General features: G+C 41.1%; 1 protein-coding gene across 6 annotated transcripts in view; it reads left to right on the forward strand.

Moving 5' to 3' along the window:
* LOC118618860 (ubiquinol-cytochrome-c reductase complex assembly factor 1) overlaps positions 1-15,425 on the forward strand; it is a 118,898-nt gene that overhangs the window by 47,290 nt on the left and 56,183 nt on the right. The window lies entirely within an intron of this gene.

The raw sequence follows: 15,425 nt of genomic DNA on the forward strand, positions 1-15,425 counted from the left end.
TTTGTTGCATGTAAAAATATTTAACACCTTAAACAGTATATTTTTTCTTCAGCTGCAAAATAAGTAGCCAAAAAAAATTAATTTTTCATCTAATGTTACACAGTATTAAAGGTCAGAAGGATATAGGAGAGACATTGAAGTGGGGGCTGGGGAATGTATTTATTGAACTGCCAGGTCTTGGGAAAGTAAATTCTGGAGAACTAAGTTTACTACTTTGACCATAGTGAGTATCTGAGGAACGTGGGGAATGGTTGCCCTGTCAAAAGGACCCTTGTTTGAGACTGCCTTCAGCTGAGCTTTGCATCACAGGACTGACTACTATATAAAGACTTTTGGTTTTGATCACCTCTGAAATATTTCTTCTTCTGAACTCAGTCACTGAGATTGGCTAAGGGACCTAAGGTGGCAGTTCATTTTATGTAATTTTTTCCCCCCTGAGCTGGTAGTTTATTGAGTGCACACTATGTCCTGGGTAGTGTGCTGGAAAGTAGCAATAGTTCTAAGAAACTTAGTCTAGTGAGGGAGATAAGACATGTACAATGGTCAGCTGTAAATCAGAATGGCTAAATTCTATAATAAATCTGAGTAAGTAGTGCTTATGATCTCATGGAGGAAGCCACAACTATCAAAACCTTTACTAGTTCTACTTGTTTCTTTGAAATGTGCCATGTCTTTGAGTCAGGCAGCTAAGAAGGCAAATAACCTCTGTCTGAATGGTGAAGGTTAGGAAAAGCTTCAGGGAGGGAAGCTGGGTATACTGAGAGAAAAACTACTTTTTTAAGAGGGGAGGACTGCAGAGCCGGCACTGTGGAATTACTCACTGGAAAGGTGGGAGGGTTGAGAGGCTAGGCTGTTCCCAGAGGAGCTCAAAGATAATATTCAGAGGCTGTATGAAAGGCTCTTTATTGCCCATATAGTTAAAGGTATCAGAATGTTAGAGGGAGTGGATGGCAAAATAAAATATATAATCCCTGTGACCACATCCCAAGGTCAATACCTGACTAATAGCAGCTGGGAGAACCTTGAAACTACTTGCAGTTCTTTCAAGTTGACCACCATCTCCAAACATGTCTGCTGAGTCTTCCTTGCTGAGGTTGGTTTAATTTCTCAGAGCAGTGGGGAGTACCACCACCAGTTAAGTGGGAGGAGGGAGGCCTACTGCTTCAAATCTCCCCTTGATCTCCCCTCCACCCTACCTCCCTTAGTTCTAATGATCTGCAGGCTTTGGTGGAACAAGTCAGTACCTTTTCAGTTTGAACCAGCAAACTCTGAGGACCTACTGTTTGTTAAGGATTGTGGGGCATTGGAGAGAAGGATATGCCGTGGTGTGCACCTTCAGGAAACTTAAGTCTAGTGAAAAACTGATGTAAAGTACAATTGCCTGTAATGGATGACAATGAAAAAAGCGATGTGCCCAAGGCACCAGCAGATACTATGGAAGCACAAGGACCTGTGACTGAATCCAGATTTGGTGGTGGGGGGAGTGTTGGATAAAGAGTGGCTCTATGTTAGAGGTGACATTTGAGATGCACCATGAAGGATGAGAAGAATTTCTGTCAGAGAAAAGGCAGCATTTTAGGTTGAGGGGATATCAGGAGCAAAACATAGATCATAGACAAGAACATGTAAAGTGAAATAAGCCAGACATAAAAAGACAAATATTGTATCATTCTACTTACATGAAGTACCTAGAATAAGCAAATTCGTAGAGACAAAGTAGTTTAGAGGTTATCAGGGTTGAGAGGAGATAGGAATTGGGAGTTACTGCCTTTTTTTTTTAATTCTTACCCGAGGGTATTTTTACTTTTTTTTTTTTTAATCTTCAAACAGAGTGGGAGGGGGAGGGAGAGAGAGAGAGAGAGAGAGAGAAACATTGATGTGAGAGAGACACATGGATCGGTTGCCACCTGCATGACCCCAACTGGGGCTGGGGACGAACCACAACCGAGGTACGTGCCCTTAGCAGGAACCGAACCCAGGACTCCCTGGTCCGCAGGCCGATGCTCTAATCCAGCGGTTCTCAACCTGTGGGTCATGACCCCTTTGGGAGCCGAATGACCCTTTCACAGGGGTCACCTAAGACATAACAGTAGCAAAATTACAGTTATGAAGTAGCAACAAAAATAATTTTATGGTTGGGGGTCACCACAACGAGAGGAACTGTATTAAAGGATCGCGGCATCAGGAAGGTTGAGAACCACTGATCCGCTGAACCAAACTGGCCAGGGTAGAAGTTACTGCTTAATGGTTAAGGAATTATTTGGTGTGATAAGTTTTAAAAATAGATAGTGGTGATGGTTGCATAACATTGTTGATGTAATTAATGCCACTAAATTGTACCCTTAAAATGGCAAAATTTATGTTCCATATATTTTACCATAATAAAAGAATGGGGAGTGGGAGGATTAAAAAAAAAAGAAAAAAGAACAGGGAGTTTTGTTTTGTTTTTTTATCCTCACTCGAGGACATTTTCCCATTTTTTGTTCAGATAGAGCGGGAGGGAGAGAGAGGAAGAGAGAGAGAGAGAGAAACATCGATGTGAAGGGACACATCGAGTGGCTGCCACCCTCACGACCAACCAGGGCCGGGGACAAACTGCAACCGAGGTACGTGCCCTTAGCGGGAACCGAACCCGGCTCTCTCTGCACCGCAGGCCAACGCTCCAACCAATGAGCCAAACCGGCCAGGGCGAACAGGGAGTTTTTAAGGGCAGCCAGTTGTCTGAAGTGGTGGAGGAATGTAGTGGGAAGGGTCACCAGAAAGGTAGTTTGGGACTCATTTGTACTGTGATCCTCCAAGAAGACATGAGGAACTCTCTCTTCTATGGGATAGGGGTGGTAGGAGGAGTAATGGATCCACCCCATCTGTGGAGAAGCTGTGTTCTTCTAACCCTTTTCTGTTAGCCTGAAGCTCTAAGGAGAGTAAACAAAGGATAGCCAAAAGCAATATAACAGGACTCAGTGGACTTGCTAGAGATGTATAGGGATTGAAATACCTCCTGTAGGTGGTAGTATGAGGGAGAGAGGTGGTGAGACTTAGAAAACAGTCATTAAAGTAGCAAGAACACCCCGCCCCCCAAACACCCCAAACCACCTAATAAACAGAATATGCTGGCAGTGGACTTTCCAGAAAGCTTGCTTGGGTTCCCAAGGGTGATGGCTCCCTGTTGGCTCTTAGAATGGGGGCAGGATTTCTCACATCCTGTTAATTCCCTGGAGGAGGTGTTGATCTTTCCCTTATCCTGTCTGCTTTCTCTAGTTCCCAAGTTTTTCTGTGTATTGGGATTTAGGACTTGGACTCCTCCAGAGGGCCCTTATCAGTTGTGTATTCATGTGAACTTGCAGCTGCAATGACTGTGTGTCCTTTGTCTTTGCAGAACAGGATTAGTGTTGACTGTAGCTTCTGAAACGTGCTGAGAGAGGGTGCTGTCTGGGCTATCCAGCACCCCAAGGACTTGATAAAAGCGGGCCTTCTCCTTTGTTCCCTGTCTTGGTCAGTGGCATTATTCAAGTGCTCACACCAGAAACCTGGGAGTCCTCCTTACTTTTCCCTCACTCCCTTCATCTGGTTAGTCACCAGTCACCAACTCAAACTTTTTTTTAACCAGGACCCATAATAACAAATGCATTTTACTTTGTGACCCAGAACACACCTGTGTATTTGATACAATAGTTTTGTAAAACTTATCAATGTCAGATAATTTCTGATATTTTCTATTCCATTTGAATTCATTTTAAAGAAAAATTCAAGATGTCATCCATTCAGTTGATTTACTAGGTTATGAGCAATAGTACCAGAAAACTGGTCTGTGGCCTGCAACCTCCCTCTCCCTGTGCCAATGAACACTAATAATATTTAATATTAATTAATACTTCTCAATGCAAATTGGATCAGTATATATATACACACACACATACAATCCTTAATATTCTCCATTGTTCTCAGGATAATGTATGTTTCTTAGCATGATATTCCTATCCCATCAAATATACCACTCCTTTACTAGTCTCATCTGGTACTATTCTAGGTGCCATTACCACTACTACTTCCTCTGCAAGTAAAAGCAAAACTATATAATAGAAATATCAAGTCTTATGCACAAAGATTTCTTCTACCTAGAAGGCCTTCTTTCTCTTCACCTGACAAATCCTATTTTTTATTCATTATGCAGCTCTTATCATCTTCTGTTTGAAGCCTTTTCTTCCCTCCGAAGGCAATTAGTCCTCTTTTGTGTTCCCTTAGTATTTTGGGTACCTCTGTTCTAGCACTCCTCACATAATATTTTTATATATATATATATATATATATATTTTTTTTTTATCCTCACCTGAGGACATTTTTCCACCTTTTGTACAGATAGAGTGGGAGGGGGAGAGAGAGAGAGAGAGAAACATCGACGTGAAAGGGACACATCGAGTGGCTGCCACCCGCACGACCAACCAGGGCCGGGGACAAACTGCAACCGAAGTACGTGCCCTTAGCGGGAACCGAACCCGGGTCTCTCCGTACCGCAGGCTGACGCTCTAACCGCTGAGCCAAACCGGCCAGGGCTATTTTTATATATTTTATCATGTATATATCAATCTTCTTTGTGGATGATGAAATTATTATTTTTTAAGAAAGATGTGTAAATGAGCTATTTCTTCTCCTCAGTCCTATCTCTTAACTCTTAGTTTTCATCAGTAAATGTTTATAAAATAATCAATGGCCTCAGATCTGACTTGGCTCCTCTGGCACTTGGAAAGGCCCTGGCCATGCCTGCTGATCAGGTGAGAGTGGCCAAGCTCTGCCCTGCTTGAGTTTCTCTGGGTGGTGGGGTGTATATGTTGGAATTTATGTTGACATTATAAAATGTTAATAGATTTGTAGAGACTCCCTTATTAAAGTTTGTCATTGAACACTAGTACCTTCTAAATTCACAGATTAATTTTAGAAAATGCAATGGGACAAATAAAATTAGAATATGCCAGTAGTGGAGATGGAATGGAGAGGGAGTAAAATGCATTTTGTATTTTTAAAAATTATTTTAAAGTCAATGTATCATAAACATAATAACTACTAGGTTTTTTATATATATTACCTTATATTTATTCACATATATTATCTCACATTTTTACAACTACTTTATTTCTGTTTTACATATGAGGGGTCAGAAACTTAGAGAAGTCAGAGAACTTGGTGAAAGAACTAGTTAGTCCATGGTGGAGAGGACATTTTAAGTGTGGGGTTAAGGCTAGCCCAAAGTATTAAGTTGTCTTCCTCATTAGTAATTAAATAATTATTTATTAATATAATAATTAATATTAATACTTAGTTAAGTAACTGCTTATTCTTTTTAAAAAATATGTTTTTATTGATTTTTTTGGGAGAGAGAGATAGAAACATTGATGTGAGAGGGAAACATCCATCGGCTGCCTCTTGTATGGCCCCTACTGGGGATTAAGCCATGACCTGAACTGGGACTTCTCAGTCTGTGGGATGTTGCTTAATCCACTGAGCCACACCAGCCGGGCACCTGTTTATTATTAAACATAAATCCATAAAATTATAGCATTTATCCTGTAATTGAACCTACTGTATACAGCCAATTTGTTCCTTGTCCTCAACAGGCCTTAGAGTTTGGAAGAGACAATAAACAAATCATTATTGAAATACAACTGAGATAGGTTCTCTGAGAGGAACTGATAGGGCTCTGTGGACGTAGAGGGGTACATAATTTAGTTGGAGGGTGTGAGTCATTTTGGGGGGGGGCTTCACTGAAGAGATTACTTTTAAACTGACACCTAAATGATGACTAGAATTGGATGAAAAGGCGTTCTAGGCAGAAGGACCTAGTGGTTTTCAACCCTTTTACCAGCAAAAAAAATTTTTTTCTTTATTGATTTGAGAGAGAGAGAGGAAGGGAGAGGGACAGATAGAAACATCGATGAAAGAGAAAAGAACATCGATTGGCTGCCTCCTACATGTCCCCCACTGGGGATTTGGCCCATAACCTGGGCATGTGCCCTGACCGGAAATTAAACTGGTGACATTTTGGTGCCTGGGTCGATGCTCAACCAGTGGACAGAAGAATTGCTACTTGGGTTAAAGAAGTGGGAATGATCTGCTCACTTCAGGTCTTTACAACATACCCACCGATAAGGGACCCTTACATATCCCCATGGAAACTCAGAAAACAGTTTAAAAACCACAGATCTAGTCCAAGCCTCCATTTTACAAATGGAGAGATAATTTGGGAAAATTTAAGGGATTTGTCTCAGTCCTATTTATTAGTGATGAGGGATCCAAGACTCAGATCCAAAGCTATGTGAACTGCTGCTTCTTCAACACTTTGCTTCCTGCTGCAGGGTCCCTTTTGGTGGTCATGGGGACGACGGGGGTTTCTTCCTCTGAATAAGAACAGCATAGCACTGACCATCAACTACATAGAACTGTGTTTTTTGTCACTTATTGTCTATGTCCTGGGTGAGGCAACAAGTAAACCTGAAATAGTATAGGGTGATAAGTGCATTCAGCAGACATACAGATCTTGCAGAGCACAGGGTGAAGGGAACCTCCTGGGGATGGTCAAGGAAAGCAGTTACCTTGGTCCCTGGGGGCTAGAGCCAGAGAACATGGGTCTTAAGGAGTTATTAAGAGGGGAAGAAGTAATTATAAAGGATTTTTTAAGATGTTCTAAGTGAGAAAGAAATATGAGAGGATGATCATTTAGAGGGAGAAACAGGATGGGGGGAGCATTTTTTTATTTTTTTATTTTAAGGTGGGGAAACACTGAAATGTTTTTATAAGCCTAGGGGAAGAAGCCTTTGGGAAAGAAGAGAAGTAAAGTGTGGAGGTGGGAATGGGTAGGAAAACAGTCTCAGTCCAACCAGAGAACTGCCCTTGCAGGTACTCCCAGCCTTTGCAAGAGGGCTCTTTAAAACCACCACTGCAGTTTTGAAGTAGCTGTAGGGCTTTCGAGCTCATGCTGGATTCCAGCAGCTCCAGACCTGCTATATATGGTTAGCCCTGGCCATGTACACATCCTTTTTCCCCCTCCGGCAGCCAGAGTCGCTCTGTTCAAACACTCACACGTGTAGTTTTTTTACCCAAACCAAAGGCCTATGCAGCATCATTTTACTAACATTGCATAACCTATGAACACTGGTACCTGCTACCCAGAGGCTTGTTCTTTATAGTGGATTTGACAGGCAGGCCTCAGGCCAGTTGTAGCTCTTGGAGAAGGCTCACTGTCAGGTGAGATGGCTTCAGGAAGTGCCTCAACCCCACTTGTCTGTTTGCCCACAGACTGTCCCTGTGGCCCCAGTGCTCCCCACATAAAGGTTAGGCTTCGTGGGGAGGGAGTTTAGGAAACCAGGTGGAGATAGCCATGTGCACAGCCCCAGGAAAGGGTCATCGTGCCAGCTCACAAATAAACAAACTCATTCATTAGCACACTGCTGAGGCTTGAGTGTAGCCATGTAGGCTCTGCTTTCTTGGCCTCGGGTGGTGGCAGAGTATAGGAAACAAGCTGCGTGAAAGTCCCCTTTGGGATTCCTTCATAGCAGCCAGAGTGACAAACCTGCTCAAGTGCCCACTAGTCTTTATTTAATTCAAAATCAAATCCGCTCCGAGCAGCTTATAAACTATCATGAGGGAGAAACAAGGCTAAAACACAACTGGCATTGTCAGAGGCCCAAACAGCAAGCAAGACAGGATGCTCTGAGCTGCCAATACATGGCAGGAGATCAGCGTCAGGAATAACAAGAATTCCTTTCTCCCAGATTTAGGCAGAGAGGAGGAAAGCATGGCTAGGAAAGGCTCGTTCCTTTGAACTCTGCAGGCAGTGTTGTCTTCCTCCTCGTCTGATCCAGCAGGAAGAGGCTCTTGGAGCTGTGCTGTCACAGAATGGGGGAGACAGCCAGTGCTGACACTGCACTGGGAGACACTGGTTTGGGGAAAAAGAGAAGGAAAGCTCAGTCCTCATTCCAGTTCCTCTCTTCATCACTGTGCAGCCTTGTTACTTAACCTCCTCAGAGCATCAGTTTTGTCTCCTGTGAAATGGGACAGTTATACTAGATAGGTAGCTAGGTAGATTGAAGACATAGTGAATGCAAATGCATCTTACAGTGACAAATCTCATATTAGAGGACTTAACAAATTATAATTTGCCACAAGGCAGAATTTATAGCTTAACACTTTATATTCTGAGTTTCCTAGTCAGTGAGTCTTTCTTCCCTTTTTCCATTTCTGTGCTTGCCTTTTAGAGATATTAGGGAGCGATTAGACGAGGGCTTGAACACTCTTTTTTTTTTTCCTTTCCTTTGCTAGCTGGATTATTTGCTTTCCTTATATGTAAAAGAGATCAGAGTTATTTATGAACCACTGGAATCACACTGAGAGACCATGATAGTACTGCGAAACTTAAAACCTTAATAATAAATTGTAGGTTTAAGAACATTATCAAACTTAGAAGGGCAACTGGAATTGCTCTTAAACAGAGAATAATAATTCATGCACAGATTAAGTCTATATTCAGACTAGGTGCTTAGTGAATACTCGATGAGCGAATGATTAAATTCATTATTTAATGCAATAATTTTTTATTACTAGATTGTCTTTCTCTTTTTTAGATATTCAGTCTTTTATTATTTTTATTTTTTTTAAATCCTCACTTGAGGATATTTATTCCATTGATTTTTAGAGAGAGTGAAAGGAAGGGAGAAGGGAGAATTGAGAGAAAGAGAAACATCAATGTGAGAGAGACACATCAATTGGCTGCCTCATGCACCCACCCCAACCAGGGCTGGGGATCGAACCTGCAACCCAGGTACGTGCCCTTGATCGAGAATTGAATCCATGACCCTTTGGTCCACAGACTGACTCTCTAACCACCGATCCACACCAGCCAGGGCAGTCTTTTATTATTTTTACATGCTTTTTCCAGGTAATCAGTTTTCATTTTAGAATATTTTTGTTATCCTAATATAGTTTTTTTTAAAAAATATGTTTTTACTGATTTTAGAGGAGGAGAGAGAGAAACATCCATCAGCTACCTCCTGCATGCCCCCTACTGGGGATCAAGCCTACAACCTGAACACATGCCCCAACCAGGAATCAAACCAGTGACTTTTTTTTTTAATCCTCACCAAATGATGGACATTTTTTTTCCATTTTTTGTTCAGATTGAGTGGGAGGGAGAGAGAGGAACAGTGAGAGAAATATCGAGTGGCTGCCACTCGCACAACCCAACCAGGGCTGGGGACAGACCGCAACTGAGGTACGCGCCCCTAGCGGGAACCGAACCCGGGTCTCTCTGGACTGCAGGCCGATCCTCTAACCGCTGAGCCAAACCGGCCAGGGCAAACCAGTGACCTTTTGGTTCACAGGATGACACCCAACCAATTGAGCCACTGGCCATGGCTAGATTGTCTCTTTTTAAAAAGATTTTTATAAATAAACTGTATTTTTAGAGCAGTTTTAGGTTCACAGCAAAACTGAGCAGACGATTGTCTCTCTTTTTTGTTGTTATTGTTAATCCTTACTTGATATTTTTTCATTGATTAAAAAAAATGTTTCGCCCTGGCTGGTTTGGCTCAGCGGTTAGAGCGTCGGCCTGCGGTCCGGAGAGACCCGGGTTCGGTTCCCGCTAAGGGCATGTACTTCAGTTGCAGTTTGTCCCCGGCCCTGGTGGGTCGTGCGGGTGGCAGCCACTCGATGCGTCCCTTCACGTCGATGTTTCTGTCTCTCTCTCCCTTCCTCTCTCTCCCTCCCACTCTGTCTGTACAAAAAAATGGAAAAATATCCTCGGGTGAGGATAAAAAAAAAAAAAAAAATGTTTCCATTGATTTTTTTTGGAGAGAGAGATAGAAATATTGATGTGAGAGGGAAACATCGATCAGCTGCCTCCTGCACGTCCCCTCCTGGGGATTGAGCCCACAACCAGGGCATATGCCCTGACTGGGAATCAAACCAGGACCTCTCAGTCCATGGGACAACACTCAAACCACTGAGCCATACCAGCCAGATTCTACTGATTTTTATTTTAGATAGGATAGAAGGGAGAGAGGAGGAGAAAGAGAAACATCTATGTGAAAGGGACACATTGGTTGCTTCCCACCTGACCCCGAAGAGGGCTGGGATTGAACCTGCAACCCAGGTATGTGCCCTTGCCCGGGAATCCAACTGTCGACCCTTTGTTCCCTTGGCTGACACTCTAACCACTGAGCCAAACTGGCCAGGGTAATTGTCTCTTTTTAAAGCTTATTTTGCATTCTTAAGGGCAATTTTTATTGTTTTATCATGAAGGTCCTCCCTCCCTCTTTTTCTGTTCCTCCCAGAACAGCTCTGAAATGCAGTTGAATTAGTTGCAAAATGTAATTTGACCTCTCGACATCTAATTAAGTGTTTGTTACGAGGAATGCATCCATGATGTGAATTGAAGTAGAGCTGTTCTGTTCTTTTATTTTTATTCATTTATTTAATCTGAACCCGAGGATATTTTTTTCCATTGACTTTTTATTTTATTTTATTTTAGTTTTTCCTTTATTGATTTGAGAGAGAGAGGAAGTGAGAGGGAGAGAGAGCTAGAAACATTGATGAGAGAGAACATTGATTGGTCGCTTTCTTCATGCCCCACACTGGGGATCAGGCCCTCAACCTGGGCATGTGTCCTGACTGGGAATTGAACCGGTAGCCTCTTGCTACATGGGTTGATGCTCAACCACTGAGCCATACTGGCCAGACTCCATTGACTTTTAGAGAGTAGAAGGGAGGGAGGCAGAGACAGAGACAGAAACAGAGAGACACGTATGCACACACACACACGCGCGCGCGCGAGACACATTGATTGATTACCTCCTAAACTCGTCCCAACCAAGTCCGAGGATCAAAGCTGTAACCTAGTCACAGTACCCTTATCTGGGAATCAAACTCAAGACACTTTGATCTATGGGCTGACATTCTAACCACTGAGCCACACCAGCCAGGGCTGTTCTGTTCTTCTATTCTCAGTTGTTGTGGAGTAAGTTTACTTAATGACTCAAACATTATTGTTGTTTGGTCAGAGCCTGTGACAAAGTGTTAGCTTTGTTTTGCAGTGGATACCAGTATCATCAAATCGTTTTTTGTTTTGTTTACCATTTTGAATTTGTTTTACTCATTTTCTTTTCACTTTCTAACATACTTCAAACTTTCTGGATGATTCAGGAGGTCCTGATAACTTTTACTGATTTTGGTAGCCTGTCTTCTTTGAGTTGCACTGGGTAGGTTTACCCTCCCTGTGGTAATAGTACAGCCTCAGTTGCTGTACTACTTTTTGGGTCTGTTTTAAATTTTTTCTTTTTTCTTTTTTTATTACTAGGCTTCCAGGAGTTACTTTTTGTTGTTGTAGTTATACTTGTCTCAAGTTAGTCAGTCTTTTTTTTCCTTTCTGATATACTATTTCTAATGTAATGCTTGCTGGTTTTGAAACTTAAATTACTGCCCTGTGAGGATTAAATGAAAAACAGAGTAAATGGATTCTGGAGGGTTTCTTCTAAGTCATTAAAGGAGGCAGAAAAACAGTATGACTCTGGGATCAGATTATCAGGGTTCAGATCTCCTTTGACACTAGGCTTGTAACTCTGGCAAGTTACTTCTCTAAGACTCAGTTTCCTGATCTGTAAGATGAGGACAAGAAGAATAGCAGCCTAATAGAGTTGTGATAAGGATTAAATGAAACAGTGCTTCTAAATCATAGCAGTGTCCGGCACATAGTTGTGTTGGCTGTTAATTATAGCATTTGTTTATTTTTGTTCTTAAGGTTTTTTTTTCACCCGGCCGGTGTGGCTCACTGGTTGAGCATTGACCACGCACCAGGAGGTCACCGGTTTGATTCCCAGTCAGGGCACATGCCCAGGTTGTGGGCCAGATCCCCAGTGAGGGGCATGCAGGAGGCATCCAATTGATGTTCTCTCTCATTGATGTTTTTCTCTCTCTCCCCCTTCTTCTCTCTCTAAAATCAATAAAGAAAAAAATATTTTTTCAAAAAAGGATTTTTTTTTTCTTTCTATTTCTTAGTCATTTTTAGATCAGGAAAAATTACCAGATAAGCTGAATTCAGCCTAGATCAGATGTTACCTTAACAATTGCTAAGTCAATTAGTGGAAATCTATTATCTCAGGCATCTAAAAAAGAGTTTCACTGGGGTGTCTGGGGTATTTGTGGTTGAAACACAGAGTTAGAGTTGAGATTTCTTCACCTATGTCTTTTTCTAACAGATTAAATATTTTTCAGCGTAAGAACAGTATGTGTAGAATGCTACCACTGTGGAAAATGGGAAAAAAGGAGGCTACCATTTATGTAAAAAAGAATACATATTCATATAAGTTTGTGGATTATATGTGGAAAGATTCCTAAGAAACTGCTAACTATGGTTGTCTTAGGGAGAGGAATAGGGTGGCTACGGGATGTGGGTGGGAAGGAGACTTAGTTTTTATTACTGTGTGCAAGTATTACCTATTCAAAACAGTTAATAAAGAAAGAAAAGAGTAGACTAAACACGTAGGCTATAAGGTCAGGTGGCCTAAGAACTGACCTTTAGCTTCTTAGTCTGGACATTCCAGGCAGCTGACTGTCTAAGATGTAGCCCTGCCTTCTGATGTGCTTTTTCCTTGAGGAAAATTCTTTGCAACAGGACTCCTTTCTCTCCTTAACTACCTAGAGAATTTGATTCACAAACTTAGGGTAAAAATTAGTTGAGCTTTTAGTTAACTGAATTTGATGCTGGTTGAATAGATAGCCCTGTGGATTAGAATCTTATTTTCCCAGTTGAATTCATGGGAATCGTCATTATACTTCCTGTTGATGAGAAGATTGAGTCTTTGTTTTACTTTTATAACTTTAGTTGTGTGTTGAAATTTGCCTTAGAGTTTTATATTTGAGTGTTTTGCATCAGTTGTCTATTGAACTAATTAGGTATATTGTTTTAGGAATAATTAGAATTTGCCCTCCTTTCATTTAGCAGGCTTGAATCCATACTGTATTTTCTAAACTGTTAGTATCAGTAAAAATAGATACAGGTTATAACAAACTTTGCTGGTTGTGTAGTGTGTTTTTTTTTATCCTCATCCGAGGACATTTTTAAAAATTAATTAATTAATTAATTTGCATTTATCTTTAGATAGATCAGGAGGGGGGGGGGAGAGAGAAACATTAATGTGAGGGAAACACATCGACTAGTTGCCACCCACACGACCCCAACCAGGGCTGGGGACAAACCACAACCGAGGTACCCTTAGCGGAAACTGAACCCAAGTCTCTCTGGTCTACGAGCTGACGCTCTAACCACTGAGCAAAACTGGTCAGGGCTGGTTATGTAGTTCTTAAAAGGCAGGTGTACACGTTAGTTTATATTTCTGGATCAGACTATTCTAAATATCATAGTTCTGTTAAAGTAAATATTCACTAAATTTGTCTTTTTCCAGCCCTGGTGACATTAATGTTTGATTACAGAGGCTGGGAAGAAAGGGTTAACTTCTCAGAGACTCATCTGCTATCAATGCCAAGGTGATAATGTTATTAAACCCCTTCTTCAGTGGCTCTCCATTGTCTACTCAGACTTTGTTAGCTTGGCATTTCAAAGCCTTTTATGGCCTCTCTGGCTCATTTTTCTGTTTCCTATATCTGCCCTACCACAAAATCATTATTCCCTACATGTGTTGAATTCTTCCATTGCCCTGCTCATAATGTTCCATCTGCTGAAAATTCTCTTTATTTTTTGTCTCCACCTGTCCAACTTCAGCTCATCTTTCCAAGCCCCAGGTATAATATTTGATATTCCATGAAGCTTTCTCTTATCCCAATCAGCCAAAAGCAGTCCTCTCTCTCTCTTTTTTTTTCCCAAAGCAATCCTCTCAAACTCCATTGCACTTAGTGTGCTTCTCTCAGTACACTTACCACATTCTCTTTTAGGGCTATTTGTATATATGGTAGATTTTGTCTCGCCTGGGGACTAACTGCTCCTTGGAAGTGGGCTTTTTTTTAGCCATCATTCTAATAATCCCCATGACATCCAACCATATATATTTTCTCACACAATAGGAATTAAATTTATATTCATTAAGTGAATTGTCAGTCAGCAATCTTGGAAGTGTATTCAGTTTGCTTTATATTTTCAACCCAGATAACCATTTGAGCCTACTGTTATCTGTAAGGGCTGTAGAACAAACAGCTCTGAAACAAAAAAACACTTCACCCCATGTTGATATAGTTAGTAAGTTTATGGCCTGAGAAAATCTGTGCCTTTTAAACCTCAGAGGGCAGGTGTATTAACAAACTACAGAATTTTCAAATAAATGAAGAATTCCATTACCTCACTATTGCTGTTGATGAATTGGCCTCTGACGACACTCAAGCATCAAAACACACAGCTCTTTTCAGGTGAGAGGCTGACATGAGTGATTTGATTAACTTGAAGAAAAATCTTATGAAAAGGACTGTTGAACTTTCCCCAGTTTGTTTCTGCCTTGGAATATGCCTTATATCATATAAAGTGGCCAAATCTTTTTCCATGACCTGTTTTTATTGTCACAATGTGTTATTTCTTAGGCACAAACTGGGTTCAGAGGCTGTAAATTTAGAATCACAGCATCAGCAAATCTCAAAGTTGGAAGGGACATTAAAGATCAGGTTGTCAGATAGCTGAGTTCTCACCAAACATTTATTCACCCTTCAGAAATGGGCAGTTGTCTACTTTTTGAGGTTATCCATTACATCATTTGAATATTCAGAAACACCCCTGTTAGAAAGTTTTGCTTTCAATATTTAGTGCTGAGTAATTCTTTCTCTTTCTGTGGTCCTCCCATTGATTCTGATTTGAACTCTTGGACAGTCTAATCCTTTTCCACATTATTTAAGGCAACTCTTCTGGTTTTCTTCAGGTTAGAAATCTTCTGATCTTTCAGCTCTTAAAAATATAATGTTCAAAACTATGGACCATATTCCAAGTAAAATCTGATCTGTGCTGAGTAGGAAATCTCACTTTACCTATTGAAGATATTGTATTTTCCATTATTGTATCTATGACCACATAAGTTTGGGGGCAACCTCATCATCCTGTTGATTCGCTTTAAACATACTGTTACTTAAGCGTGTAAGAGTTTGTCTCACATAGGTAGACATGACTCGTCTATCTCGTACCTCTGCAGTTGTTCTTTTAGGCCGAAATACAGAACCTTAGATTTATTCCTGTTCGTATTCATTCTGTTGTTGAACATTTTTGGTTCACGGTTGGGTCATCCAGAAGAGACTTGTCTTCTTGCCCAGCTTCTTGTCTTCTGCAAATTGATAAGTATGTTTTCTTTTCTCCATCTTAGTTACTAAAAGAGATGTTGAGGCAGGCCAGGGCTGGAATCAGTCCATTGTAACAATGCCATTGCTAGTAGATTTTAATGAACAGGATTAAT

This window comes from Molossus molossus, unplaced genomic scaffold, assembly GCF_014108415.1.
Source record: "Molossus molossus isolate mMolMol1 unplaced genomic scaffold, mMolMol1.p scaffold_m16_p_6, whole genome shotgun sequence".
NCBI classification, from domain to species: domain Eukaryota; kingdom Metazoa; phylum Chordata; class Mammalia; order Chiroptera; family Molossidae; genus Molossus; species Molossus molossus.